At 41.2% G+C, this 14,328-nt stretch overlaps 1 protein-coding gene and 1 long non-coding RNA gene across 14 annotated transcripts in view; one reads left to right on the plus strand and one right to left on the minus strand.

The window, feature by feature from the left end:
• Positions 1–14,328, minus strand: part of robo2 (roundabout guidance receptor 2) — a 1,412,536-nt gene that overhangs the window by 890,093 nt on the left and 508,115 nt on the right. The gene's annotated exons all lie outside the window — the stretch shown is intronic.
• Positions 945–4,527, plus strand: LOC134297988 (uncharacterized). Its single transcript, XR_010004946.1, has 2 exons — positions 945–992; positions 4,338–4,527. It is a non-coding gene; the product is annotated as an uncharacterized LOC134297988 (long non-coding RNA).

A 14,328-nucleotide genomic window follows, 5' to 3' on the forward strand; every position in this document is an offset into this window, starting at 1 on the left:
CATGGTTGCTTTATGTTGCTTCTTAGATTTTTTAAAATGTTTGCTATATAGAATTTTGAATAAAGTTTATGTTATTTCAGTCATGGTATTTTAGCTGCCCTGTTCTGTTTACTGTTGTTCTTTTAGGACGAGTAGGAGATACAGCTTTTAAATAAACATTTATTTAAATGCATGGCAAGGGGTTGGAATGGATGGCACTTGTGGTCTCTTACAACTCCAAATCATAGGATTATAAGATGGAGGATGGTACCACCTTGAACAAGATGCAGGCTGATGACTCTGACATGGTTGCTTTCCATCTCCTGCATTATTTTTAAAAATGACTTGACTAAATGTAGAAGCCAGGGAGGCAGTATTCTGTGATTCTTTCAGAGAATGATAAATCTAGTTGAAGAAGGTTCTTTTCATTACTCCAATGAAAAGTAGTCTTGACTAAAAGTTCTGCTTTGAAATGGACATACACCATGGGTTTTGAAAGTATCAATTTAAGAAGAAAAATCAGCCAATTAATAATTTTGATTAAATAATTTTTAAAGTAAAACATTAATTACCATTAATTGGAATGTAGAGTTCTGCATGCAGGCTATTGAACTTTATTTTTCCCCTTATGTCTTCAAAAATTTGGATCTTCAATAATGGGAGCCAAGCACCATGTGGGATGACATGATGCCTTAGGCAGGAAACATGGCCTCCCCACAGCTCTAAGTAAAAAGGATCATGAAATATGTTCCAACTCTTTTAAGTAATACATTAGAGAACTTTTTCAGGCACTAATAATAGTTTCAAATTAAGGAAGAACTGGTAGACTATGCCAAGGGGAAAGTTCCCATCATAGATAATAAGGACATTTCTGAAACCAGCAATTAGTGCTGTTCATTTCTAGTGGGAGTAAAGAATGTAAAATGTTTCTAAATGGACTGCTCTCTCTCTCTTTCTCTCTCTTTTGTAGGATTAATGCTGATGGAACTGCACTTATCGTCTTCACACTTTAGGTGATGTTTATGAGAGGAAGAGGTTATCATGTCAATTGTCCTTTACTCCCAAACTTTAATTACCATACAAAAATCCAATGTCACTCATTAAAGTCTTTGTAAGGCTTTAATTAAGTGGGTTTGCTGCAGAGGATTTAACATTTTAAATACATCTGCATGTTTCATAGTATACCTCCTTTTAAGAGCAATGAGAAAACAGAACATGGTTCCAAAGGCATCCAATATAGCCAACCCTGTGTTTTGCTTGTGAAATTGTTTTCATTTATTTGCAAGAGCAAGGTGCAACAAATGTGTACTCAAATCCCTAGAGAACCTAATCAACCTTTTGGCTGAAGAGGTTTTGCGCTGGGAGGAAAAACTAAAGAAAGCAAGCACTGTTTAGTACAACCACCAGATCAATAAACAGACTGACATTTCAAATGCTCCAACGACAATTGATCAGATTTCCTGCCACTACGAAGAACCAACCAATTATGGTGTTGGATAGAGTCCTGAATCACTCAGGGTACAGATCCTAGCTGGACAGTTTCTTAGCCAATCAGGAACTTGCACGAGTTTCTTGAATAGCTATCAGAATGAAATAAAAATGCTCTGTGTTAGCAACTGCAGTATGTCAGTTCTTTGGAGGGCTTTCCCCACAGATATGCTCTCTGGCAATTGAGAATAAACTTCTGGTTTTGTCTACCTGTCTGTGTCTTAACTGGCCTTCTGGAAAACTAGAAATGTCAGGCTTCCAAATGTGTGGGGTTTTTCTTTTACAGATGCTGAAATCATTTAACATGGGTGAATATTTACTAAAAGATTTATCAATGCACTGATGTGTTTATATGTGTCTTATATGCTATCTCTTCTGCAGTGTAGAGGATATTCTGGCAAAAGGGAAACTTGAAGCTCTATTGGCTAGAATAACTTGAATAAATACTAAAAGGTCAGCATATTCTCCTTCCAAACAGATTTCTAAATCTTCTTTCAACTTGTCCTTGAATTTGGAGGAATATAGGGGATATCAGCATTGCCATATAATGCAGTTTAACTGTATTGAATTGCATTACATTTGTCTATACTGAATTAATACTAAAGTTTTATTTTGCTCAGAAAGCACAGAAATCAATTGCAACTTGCAAAGTAGATGGTCCTGGTTAAATCCTATATGATTAGATTAGTTTAGCTCTTCCTTGAATATGTAAGATAATCTGCTCATGCGTTTTGAGGGCATAACCTTTCTATTTTAGAGTTTAGATTCATGAATCTTTCTGTCTAACTTTCTGAGCTTGGCTGTTAGCCTGTCCAAGATTGTTTGATGGGAATTTTAAAAGTCAGTTCAATTAGCTTGTTAATTCATTGCTCTTATTGCTGCAGTGCCATAGATAGCTCTACATCATTAGTTATATTAGCTCTAAAGGAGAGGGATACAATGCACAGTAAATTATTACTAGCTTAAGCTGGATCATTTGAAGAGGTAATATATCTATGGAAATATTTGAAAATCTAATATATAACTATTGAATGATTTCAGCTCCACTAAACCCACTGGTTTGGGCCAAATCAGAAACAGATGAATAGAAGGCAAAAACAGAGGTTTATTTTCAATGGTGAGAGAGAATGTCAATGGAGAAAGCACTCTAAAGTACTGACATACCACAAACACAGAGCATTTTTATTTCATTTGACAGGCATTCAAGAAACCCATGCTAGCTCCTGATTGGTCCAAAAAGAGTCTGGTTAGGATATGTTCCCTGAATGGCTCAGAGCTCCATCTATCATAATCTCTGGTTGCATCTTTGCAGTGGCAGGAAATTTAATAAACTGACATTAGTTTATTTGGAAGAGTTAGTACATTTATTGATCCACCTCTGAGAAGGGCATGATCAGAAAGGAATGTGGTGTAGCAATTCCCAATGGGCACATAATGGGCATGATGGTCACATGGTGGTGGTTCCATGGCCAAGTGGGTGGTCGATGTTGTCTCCAAAATTATAGTCCAAAGCTCAAACCGCTACAACATGCTGTAATGGTTAGAGCATGGTTCTCTCCTTTTTGATTTTTTAAAACTTTATTTTATTTATATTTTACTTTTCTCCTAACATTGGAATCAAGGTGTCTTACAACATATTTTATGCTCAGAACGAAGCATAAATGAAGATGGAAATATTATCTAAACAAACTGCAATATGTTAGCATCATATCCTGAATCTGGAAAAGGAAAGGTGTAATCTTTGCATAAATAAGCAAAGGTCCACTAGCCACTTTGCTGGAATTGCCTCTTTGCTACACAGTTTAGAGTACTCCCAGCACAAGCATAAACATGCCATTGTTGTACCAAAGGGTCACTTGCAACATGACTTGATTGGATTTTCCATATGGCAGTAATGTCTCAATAAATTAAATGGCACTTTACTTCTTCTTAGCTATTGCTCTGCTCTTAATTCACATAGACTCAATGACTTCTAATGACTTACTGGCTACCTAAATTTACTAATGTTCTAATTATGCCAAGATGAATTAAATATGAGATTGCTTGAATTATGTTGATAATGCCTTCAGGGTTACTTCTAGCTATGGGACCAATATCAGGTCAGACATTTGGGTCACTACTTTCCAGCCTTACCTAGCAGCACTGGATTTTCTTAATTATTTAGATAATTTTCTTGGTGCATTTTGGTGCATTTTGTAGCAATGTGTACAAACCATAGCAGAGCGAAATAATTCTTTTTAAATATTTGGATATTTATGCCTGGATGGCTGAAACATACAACATGGTAGATCTGATTGATAAACGAGCATGCAGAGTACACTTTTTAAAACAATTTTCTTGAATAATGTGTAACACAGTGTTATGGTGGAACATATAGTATCTTTTCTTTTGATGTTGTTTCAGATATCAAAAGAATAGATACTATGGGCTTCCCAGGCCTCTTCACCAAGGTCAGGCTAGTTGATTGTTCAAGATAGTATTTCCTGGTTTAATTCTTCTATTTTCCTGGAAAGATTATGGCTTGTACAGATGGTGGTATGATCATGATAATGTTCCTCACTGGATTTGTTATGTCATAGCAAATTGCAAGCATATAAATAATCATTTACAGTTGTCTGACAAAATATGATTAAACAATGAAAAAGAAGAAAACAAATGAACACTGGGTTAGTATTTTTTGTAGGAGACATCCAAAACTGTGGTAAAAGGAGGTTTTGCAGCCAAATTTTCACCATATTATAGTACCCTGGTTCCTCAAGTATCTGGGACCTAAGTTGTTTAAACATTGAGTATGAGCCCTTGGAATTGGATTTTGTGGCTCACTGACAAGCTGTAAAAAAATATATGGTATGTCCACTTCTTGCTTTCAGGACCCTCTGCCTGCAGTCTCCTGGCCATCTCCAAAGGAAGAATCTGTGGAAAGAATCCTGTGCCAGCAATAACTATGAGGACTGAAACTGCCCAATCCTCCTGCAACAAGTTTGAATAGAGGAAAACTCCCAAGCTACATATCAGGGGTAGTATCAAAAACAGTTGGGTCAATAAACAGATGACTTCATACAGAGGTGAGAAGATGGAATCTTGGAAAGCCACATCTAAACTGCTATGGAACTGACCAGAAGTCAGTCATAGCTACACTCTGATAATGACTTTATATAATTACATTGATATAGTGCATCCTACACATCTAATCCACTGCACTGATTTAGCAAGAAATCAATAATACTGATAGCTTCCAAAAAAAAAATCAAGGAGAATCAGGGAGGTATATCTTTCTCTGTCTCCTTCTTGAAGAATGCTATCAAAAAGGGTAACCAAGGCAATATCCAGACCATGAGCTAGATTGAAGCTAGATTCATTAAGAAAACCTACAGTTTGTTGAATGCTATCTTCCCAATCATCTTTTTTCAGGGATATATACTATAAGTGAGCAATAATATATCTCTAGAGAAGGACTATTCAAGAAGGATGTACAGTTGACTCATTTAAATCAATCATTCTAACACTCTTCACAAAACAATCATGTGCCACTTCCTGGATCAATTCTGTCAAATTGTTTCTGTTTGCCAATGTGGGTAGTCATCAAGAGGACATGTAGCCACCCCAATCCTAACAAGTAGAAATTCCACCACCATGAATGGATACTGCCCTGATAGAAAATAAGTCTTATTATATAATTGCTTTGAACTTTAAAAAAAGATTGTGGAGTCTGAACAAAAATGTAATTTCAGTCATTCTGAAGCATTCAAGTTATGTCAACTTGGGGTCATAACTAGTTTCGACCAATATTGACCCAAGCTAGGAGTAAAAAGCCTAGTTGGATCTTGGCTTCTTTCAATAAACCTTAGCTTAAAAAAAATCACAGATCTTCATTCAAATATAACAATGCAAATATGGCTAGATTAAGAGGGTCATAGTTACCCACTGTGCTCTATATGCACACATTGAAAGTCAGTAGAGATTTGGGACATCGAGAAGGTTCCTGCCATACAGGAAGGCAATGGTAAAGGATTTATTTAAAAGATGTTAATATGCTGGAGTGCCAAGAAATTTCATGTAAAGAATGGAATGGGCTGATAACAAACATTCTTATTACACTGTTGACAAGACTTTTTTTACTTTTCTCCCCCATATAAATCCCTGTATTTGTGGTATTATAGATGCATGTTCAGTGCTAAGGATTCTCTTATATCAGTATGTAATGTGTCTCTTATAATTAAGCAACAAATTTTCTTTGATGGAATGCCAAGAAAATAATAACTGCTACAGCCAAAAAGGAAAAAAGTGAAAACTATGACAAAGAAAGACATTTATCTGTTTCACAGGTCCTATGGTGATTAGCTTGGCCCTAATTAATGATGTCTTTCTAAAGTGAGAGATAATTGCTGACACACATAATGCAGAGAGTTCAATATCTAAAATGAGCAGTAATGAATATGCACTTTGAAGCATGCCTGACAGAGTGCTTAGACTACAAAAAGTTAAAGAAGTACCTTGAGCAGACTTGATAAATGACAATTTCCCACCCAGTGTCCTTCTCTTTCCATCAGTGTTTAAGGATTGTGGCTTTTAGTGGTTTGGGGCTAGGCTCTTGACTCTTAGAATCTGAGATTTATGATGACGGGGAAATATCCGTATGAAGAAGGTAAAAGAAATATTCAGATTATATCCATTTCTGACCATAATAATTAATAGAGAAATCTTCACTTGTAAGTAATTCAATAGAGGTCAGTGTGTTGCTATGGTAATGTCTTAGGCAGGCAATTTTGCCCATTTTCCAGTCTGCTGCTCTTTTGCATAACTGCAAGTGATAAAATGTTTTAATTGCAATATTTGCAAATGATGCAACATCTGGGCATGAGATTTGCATATAAAGGAAGAAGATTAATGGAGTTATTAGCATATTGGTGTAAACCTTGATATAATGAATTTAATTACTGAAAACTAAATTTCACTGATCACTTCTTGCATCTTGGGAAGCACCATAGTTATTAAAAGAAACTTGTAACTATATTACTTTAATTCTATTGGAAAGTATCTTCCCTTACTACCAACATTAAAACTGGAAAGTATGTATGTTTAATATCTATCCAATTAACTGAACACATTAACTTTTGTATTTCTGGCTTAGTAAAGAAAAGTTAAGTATGCTTATGGGTGCACTGTATTAAAAACTGACTCTTAATCCAAAAACTGGTTCAAGGTTTGACAGGGCACTTGATGTCCCTCCTCCACTTTCCCATCGTCATCATCATCATCATCAGCAGCAGCATTTCTATACTGCTTTTCTCACCCCTGGGGGGACTCAAAGCGGTTTACAACATAATAAATGGCAAAATTCAATGCCTTACACACACACACACACACACACACACACACACACACACACATATATATATATATCACATATCTAAATCAAAATCAACCTTTACAACTATAAAAACATCAAACATAGACATATGTATGAAATATATCAGAGCAATTAACATAGATCCCTTCTCTTCCCCCCCCCCCACCATCCCTCATCTCCCTCTCCATAGAGGTTCAACATTTTTATCTACCCTCCCTGCTCCCCCAGAGAGCAAGATGGTGGAGGCCCTTGATCCCATGGGTCTATGATCAGTAGAATAAATCAATATGGTGAGAGTTACCACCATTTTAATTTTTCCTAAAAATTTACTATGATTCAATTTCTAGAATCACTCTAGAGTACAGTTTTGTGAGCCCTCAGAAGTATTATGTAGGAAAGTGAATAATGATTATCCATTACATTAGGGCAGTTGTACCTAGTGGAGGATCAGGACTGGTTGGGTTTTGGATTGCTGAGAAAATATTTTGGGCTGGTGTTAAGATAAGAAGTGTGGCATATGATGTACTCAGACCAAAAGCAACTCATTGCTGTTGCTAGTCTCTGACCTAATTATCAACATCTTAAAGCCACTTGTTAAAGTTTTTTTTTAGTTCTCACATTTTGACTTGGAATTTTAGCTTCTTCTTCCTGGTCTCTGTGAAAATTGTACATGTGGTGGTTTCCTGCATCTGTGTAGTCAGCTAGGAATCCTCTGAAAACCTTTTAAGTTGTAGGACTGCAGCCCCACCCACACTCCCTAGGATATATAGCCAGTAGAAGGGGCTGTAGCCTTGGTTCCTTTTGCCCGTGAAAGCAGCAGCTTTGGAATTTCATTCTCTACATACAAACTTATCTTGATTCAGACTGTGAAAAAGCGACTACTATCTGCCCAGGGCCATAGTTGGGGGGGGGGGGTTAAGGGTTCAACCCCCCAAAATGTGTCAGCTTAAAAAAACCCTCGTTTACTCATGAATTTTAACCGGTTAACCAACTTATGAGTAAACCACTTTTTTTAACCTGGCACATTTGGGGAGAGGGGTTGAACTCTTAACCTGCTTTCCTCTGGCTATGACCCTGCCTCACCCTGCCCCTCTTCTGTGCTACTACTTGGTAACTGACCTGGATCTGCTCTGACTACATCTCAGCTTGGACTGTGTGTAACTACTACTTCTACAGGTCAGTAATGTCACCAACTATGTTTAAAAGGTGGTTGTCTTGTGGCGAGAAGCTATTTGACACAGATGGTCATAGCAAATGCTTATTGTGCTTGGGAAAGGAACATGTGGTGGCTTCTTGTGCTATTTGTTCTGCTTTTACCTTGCAAGTCCAGAAAAACCTGGAAACCTGGTTTCAAGCCCTGATTTGCGAGCAGGCACTCCTCCCCACCACACCTTCCCAGCTGCGCACTGCACCAAAGCCACTGGCTCCCTCAGCCGCTTCTTCTACTACTGACTTACCTTCAAAGGGGATTATGGGCTCATCCCCATTGGGCCAGCAAGGGAAGGGCATGACACATCCTAAATCCTCCCAAGCAGAGGGAGCAGGAGTGGTGACAAGCCCTGGAAAGGGGAAACACCACAAGAAAGCAAAAGGGGTGAAACCCACACAGGCCTCCACCCTGCCTACAGCTCACCAACAAGACTCCTCTTCAGCATTCTTACCACTGGTGAAAGATGCCAGCACCCAACTGTTTGGGCCACTTTTGTCACTATCTCAGGGTTTGGGCACCATGGCATTCCCTCCCTTATAGAATCATAGAAACATAGAATCATAGAGTTGGAAGAGACCTCATGGGCCATCCAGTCCAACCCCCTGCCAAGAAGCAGGAAAATCACACTCAAAGCACCCCTGACAGATGGCCATCCAGCCTCTGTTAAAAGTCTCCAAAGAAGGAGTCTCCACCTCACTCCAAGGCAGAAAGTTCCACTGCTGAATAGCTCACACAGTGAGGAAGTTCTTCCTAATGTTCAGGTGGAATCTCCTTTCTTGTAGTTTGAAGCCACATCTATGGCAGGCATCCTCAGAGGTTGTGAGGTATTGTATGGATTATAGTCACAACCTCTGAGGATGCCTGCCATAAATGTGGGTGGAACATCAGGAGAGAATACTTCTGGAAAATGGCCATACAGCCTGGAAAACATACAACAAACCCATTTCCCTTCCAATCAATGCAGGGTTCTCTCGAGCTAGAAGCCCCCCAAGAGACTCCCTCAGCTAGATGGGATCACTCCCCGGCCTAGGCCATATGAGAGAGGCCTCCCCTTATTCTACAGAGAAAGAGACAATCCTATCCCAGACTACTGGGATCATTGGCATCACTTTCAGGAGGGGCAATGGTATTATTTTGGGCCACTGGCAACTGACACCTAGGAGACTGGCCATATACTTTCCTCTTTTGTGGTGTACATATCAGCACAATTTCCTATAGTGCAGGGCTATGTTCTGCCTGTAGTTACACATCCTCTTCATATGTCTCCTTTATTGTGTAAGCAGATACATCCCATAATGACTCAGACTCTCCTGATGATGCTTTTAATGTCCAGGATGAAACGCTAGAACCTCTGTTGCTGCCTGGCTATGAACCAATCATTTTTGGGACCTTGCTCACACCTTACCTTCTTGAACTTATGAGATCCCCCAATGTAGCACCTGCCGTGGTCCCAGCCGTCTCTAGGCACATTGATACTTTTATCAGTTGGATATGTCCTTGCCGGAATGGTTGGCAAAACCTTTCAAGCCAAAATCAGTGATATTAGATGTGACGCAACCAAGGTGCACTAGGAAGGCTCATTCTAACCCTCCAGATAAGGAAGGCAGGAAACTTGAAGCAATGGGGAAAAGGTACATCTCTCTGGAGGATCAGATATTGCTTTGGAACAAAATTGCTCCCTATATGGATCACCTTCTGGTAGGCCCGTAGCCAGGATTTTCTTTCAGGAGGGGCTGGTTTTGGTTCGGGGGGGGGGGGGGGCTGAGTCTGAGCAGGAGAGGGTCTACCCTAGCAAACGTTTTGTATCGTTATCCCAATACCCCCATGCATATGGGATATATTGAGCATGGTGATCAGATCATGGTATGAATAAACATAACAGTTTAAATAATAAACGTAAGGCCTTCTCATGGACCACCCTGAGAATTTTGGGGGGGGGAGCCCCTCAAGCCCCCCCCCCCCCCCCCCCGGCTACATGCCTGCTTTCTGGAATAGTAACAACTGGCCAGGTCTCCCTATTATGAAACCATGACCCTGGCAAGCTTGCAGAAGGACATGGCACAACATACAGCAGACTGTGCCAGGAAGTTATTTGCTTCTGCCATATCAATCAGGAGACATGCCTGGCTCTGATCTTCTACTCTCTCTGGGGAGAGTAAATCCATGGCTGAATATCTGCCTATTCATGAGGATGGCCTCTAATCCAGATACTGACATGGAACTTAAACATACACATGAGATAGTCAATTTCTGTTATTAATAATAATTACCTTTTAGAATTATTTTCTGAAGGAGAGGAAGGGAAAGAGAAAAAGAAGCTAAAAGAAGGACTCTCCAAGTCCCCAAACGCATGTGTGCGCACCCCACCCACCATCCCTCAGGTCCGCAACTCCCAGTTAGTCTCACTAAATAAAAAGAATCAGAAAAATAAAGGAAAATCGAAAAGATTAAACTGTGATGCTGAATAGGGGAGGAGGAGCTGAGATTGGCTGCCAGGGGAATCTGTAATGGTTAAGCTCTTGCCATTTCGTTTTCCCGGACAACCGAAGGTGCCAGATTGGCCAAAGGAAATGGCTAAAAATGGATCTGTGCACAACTCTAGTGGGCATCAACACCTATTACTTATAGGAAACCCTTCAGTGCAACAACCTGTAAGTCCCACACCACCTCACAAACAAAGGGACGTCTTTAGGAAGGGTAAAGGTAGGCAACTAAATAATGCTAAGCTCAGACTCCCCATGAGGGTCTTCCTCCTGGGGCAAACCAAGAATGGGCAACTTGGAAGTCCCTGAACAGACTCAGAAGTGGAGTGGGCAGATCTAAAGACAACTTGGCAAGGTGGCACTACCTGGAGGAATCCTCCACCTTGTGTGACTGTGGAGCAGAACAAACAACTCCGCATATGTATGCTTGCCCACAATGTCCTGCCTCATGCACGGAGGAGGAGTTGTTTAAAGCTACGGACAATGCGGTTGCTGTTGCCCGTTTCTGGTCTAAAACTATTTAGTTGTTTGTGATTTCCTCTATTTTTTTTCATCATTTTTAAATGTATTTGTTATGCAATGCTTTTGACACGAAATAAAATAATTTTTTTAATGATACCCATGCCATACCCCACTGGGAAGCTCAATGGACAACTTCACACAACTACACACTTACAGGAGATGGTGAGAAGGGCACTATTGTTTTCAGTTCTTCAGATCATGATTCTGCTTCCTCACACTCTCTCTTTGGCGCATGCTAGCACACTATATCTCAGCATGGCAACAGATCACTAGGGACGCCTGAGTGTTGGAGATAGTGGAACATGGCTACACTGTTTGCCACAATGCTAGCCACATGTCACTTATGTTCAACACCGACATCTGCAGCCCCTTGAAAGGAGATTCGGATGCTACTGCAGAAGGGCATGATTGGACCCTTACACACTTTTCTGTTCTCCTGCTTCTTTTTCTCCACCTATTTTTTGGTTCCTAAAAAGGATGGCGAACAGTGGCCAATTTTGGACTTCATTCAACCCCAAAAGTTCCGCATGGCGACCTTATCCATGATTCTTCTCCTATTGGTAAATGGGGGCTAGTTTGCAACCATTGGCCTCAAGGATATCTAATTCCATATTGGGATTCAGCCAAAACTTCATAGGTTTCTCTCCTTTATGATAGGCGACCAGGCATTTTGCTTCCATGTTCTCCCCTTTAGTAACTATACGTCAACCAAGGTGTTTACACTGTGATGGCTGTGATGGTGGCTTATCTGCACCTGCAAAGCATAACTGGCAACCCCTACACTGACAACTGGCTGGTGATGGCAGAGTACAAAACCCAACTCCATGCCCACATAGAATATGCCTTATCTCTCCCGCAGAGGTTAGGGCTCATTGGCAATACAGAGAAGTCTCACCTCAACCCTACATAGCGGATTCGCTTCAATGGTGCCATCTTGGACTTGATGTGACAAGCAGCATATTTTCCAAATGACAGGTTCCAGGCCCTACGATAATCAGCTTTGCATTTGGTGAGAAAAAAATGCATTCCAGCCAGGCATGTCCAGTTGCTGCTAGGGCACATGGCTTCCACCATAACAGTGACAACCTTTGCACACTTGAGACGCCAACCACTTCAGGCCTGGTTTCTGTCATTTGACCACCCCTGGGATGATTCCAGCAAGTGACTTACTCTTCCTCACTCAGTAGCTGCGGTGGTGGACACGTCACTCAAATGTGTGCATTAGAGTCTCTTCCCGACCTCCGGCTACATCAGAAATTCTGATGATAGACACTTCTTTCTAAGATTGGGGAGCACACTTGGGAAACCTTACAGTCCATGGCACATGGTTACTGCCGCACAAGAACAGGCACATCAATTACGTAGAGATATTGGCAGTCGAGAAGGCCCTCAAATCCTTCAAACTATTACTCAGGGGACGGGTCATTCAGATTCTTACAGGAAACATCACAATGAACTTCTACATCAACAGGCAGGGCAGTGCCTGGTCCCGCTCCCTTTTAGGACTCACTCTCTGTATCTGGGATTGGTGTATCCGAAGGGGAAACCACACCCAGGCTGAACATGTTCCCGATGAGGATAATTCTCTCACCAATCATCTCAGTGAACCATGAGTGGTTTCTTCGCCCTGAGATATACACTCCCTCTTCCAACACTGGAGCACACCACAGATAGATGTGTTCGCATCCCTGAGCAACACAAAGTGCCAGGAATACTATGTATGCCAGGCACCATGTCAACTGGATAGGTGTCTCGGGGACATGTTTCATTTTGACAGAACACATGTTCTCCTTTACATGTTTCCTCCCCTTCTTGTCTTGAACAGGGTAGTCTCCAGGATTCAGGCAGACAATGCAAATTGCATTCTAGTCACTCCCTGGTGGCCACGACAGCCCTGGTTTGCTCCTCTCCTGCATCTATCCAACAGAGAGTTCATTTGCCTGGATCTCTTGATGTGTCAGGATGGCCAGCTCCTCCACCTATTAGACACAAGTCAAGCACTTGTGGCTAATAGCCTGGCGGATCCAGTCCTGGGCCTCTTGTACCCTGTAAGGGCCATTCTTGATGTGGCACACAGAGCTTCCACTAAATGTTCTTATCGGTACAAGCGGGGGAACTTCACTGCCTTCCTTTGGAAGCTGGGAGCAGATCCACTCACAGCTTCTACCCCACTCCTCTTGGATTTCTTGATTTCCCTTTCTAATGCCAGCCTTTCCCTTTTGTCTCTCAAATGCTATATGGCTGCCATCTCCCATTATAGGAAAGCAGCTGACTTTCTTTCTTGCTTTATGGACCCCTTGGTCAAACTTCTTCTCCAGGGTTACAAGAATTTTTGGGCTCCGGTCACACCAGTGCTGCCCTCCTGGAGCCTGGACATTGTATTATCTGCACTTGCTAAGGCCCCCTTCGAACCTATGGCATCCGTAGACATTTCCTACCTGTCGTGGAAGACGGTCTTCCTTATTGCTATCACCTCAGCTTGCCGAGCCAGCGAGTTGTGTGCCCTCTGGATTAATGAATCGTATCTACAATTTCATAAGAATAATGTCATCCTTTGTACAGATATAGCATTTCTTCCCCAAGATCACCTCCAGATTTCATATGTCTGAGGACATAGTGTTATCAGCATTTTTTCAAGATCCATCTAGAATGCTGACTGCACTTCCTGGATGTTTGCAGAGTGCTGGCATTTTATGTGCAGAGAACGGCTGAACTCAGAAAGTCAACCAGACCGTTCCTAAAATATTGGAAGAATGGAAGTGGCCTCCTATTTCTTCCCAGCGGCTGTCTGCATGGATTGTGTCAACAGATTAAAACACAAGAGCCGCTGCTGTGTCAGCAGCATTCATGAGGGGCATTCCCTTATATGACATCTGTCAGGCAGCCATTTGATCCACCCACTTATCTTCGTTACCGACTACAAGTTGGATGTTTTTTTCAAGAAAGATGCGGCCTTCAGCAGAGCTGGCCTGTTCTCATCAGTGGCATGAAGTCTGCCATCCCAGGTTAGTTGCTTGCCACTCTACTACAGGTGGTCTACCACAGAGACCACGAAGACCATGAAGAAGAAGGAATGGTTGTTTACTTGTAACCGTATTTCTTTGAATGGTCATCTGTGAAATTTTCACATCCTTCCCATCCTCCTGGTTTTTGTCATGCCTTGGTTTTCAGCTGCTGCTTTGTGGCTCAAGAACTCATGCTACAGCCCCTCCTGCTGGTTATATATCCTGTGGAGTGTTGGTGGGGCTGCAGCCCTACAATTTAAAGGGATTTCCAGAGGATTCCGAACTGACTGT

Source organism: Anolis carolinensis, chromosome 3 (assembly GCF_035594765.1).
Source record: "Anolis carolinensis isolate JA03-04 chromosome 3, rAnoCar3.1.pri, whole genome shotgun sequence".
Classification (NCBI taxonomy): Eukaryota; Metazoa; Chordata; class Lepidosauria; order Squamata; family Dactyloidae; genus Anolis; species Anolis carolinensis.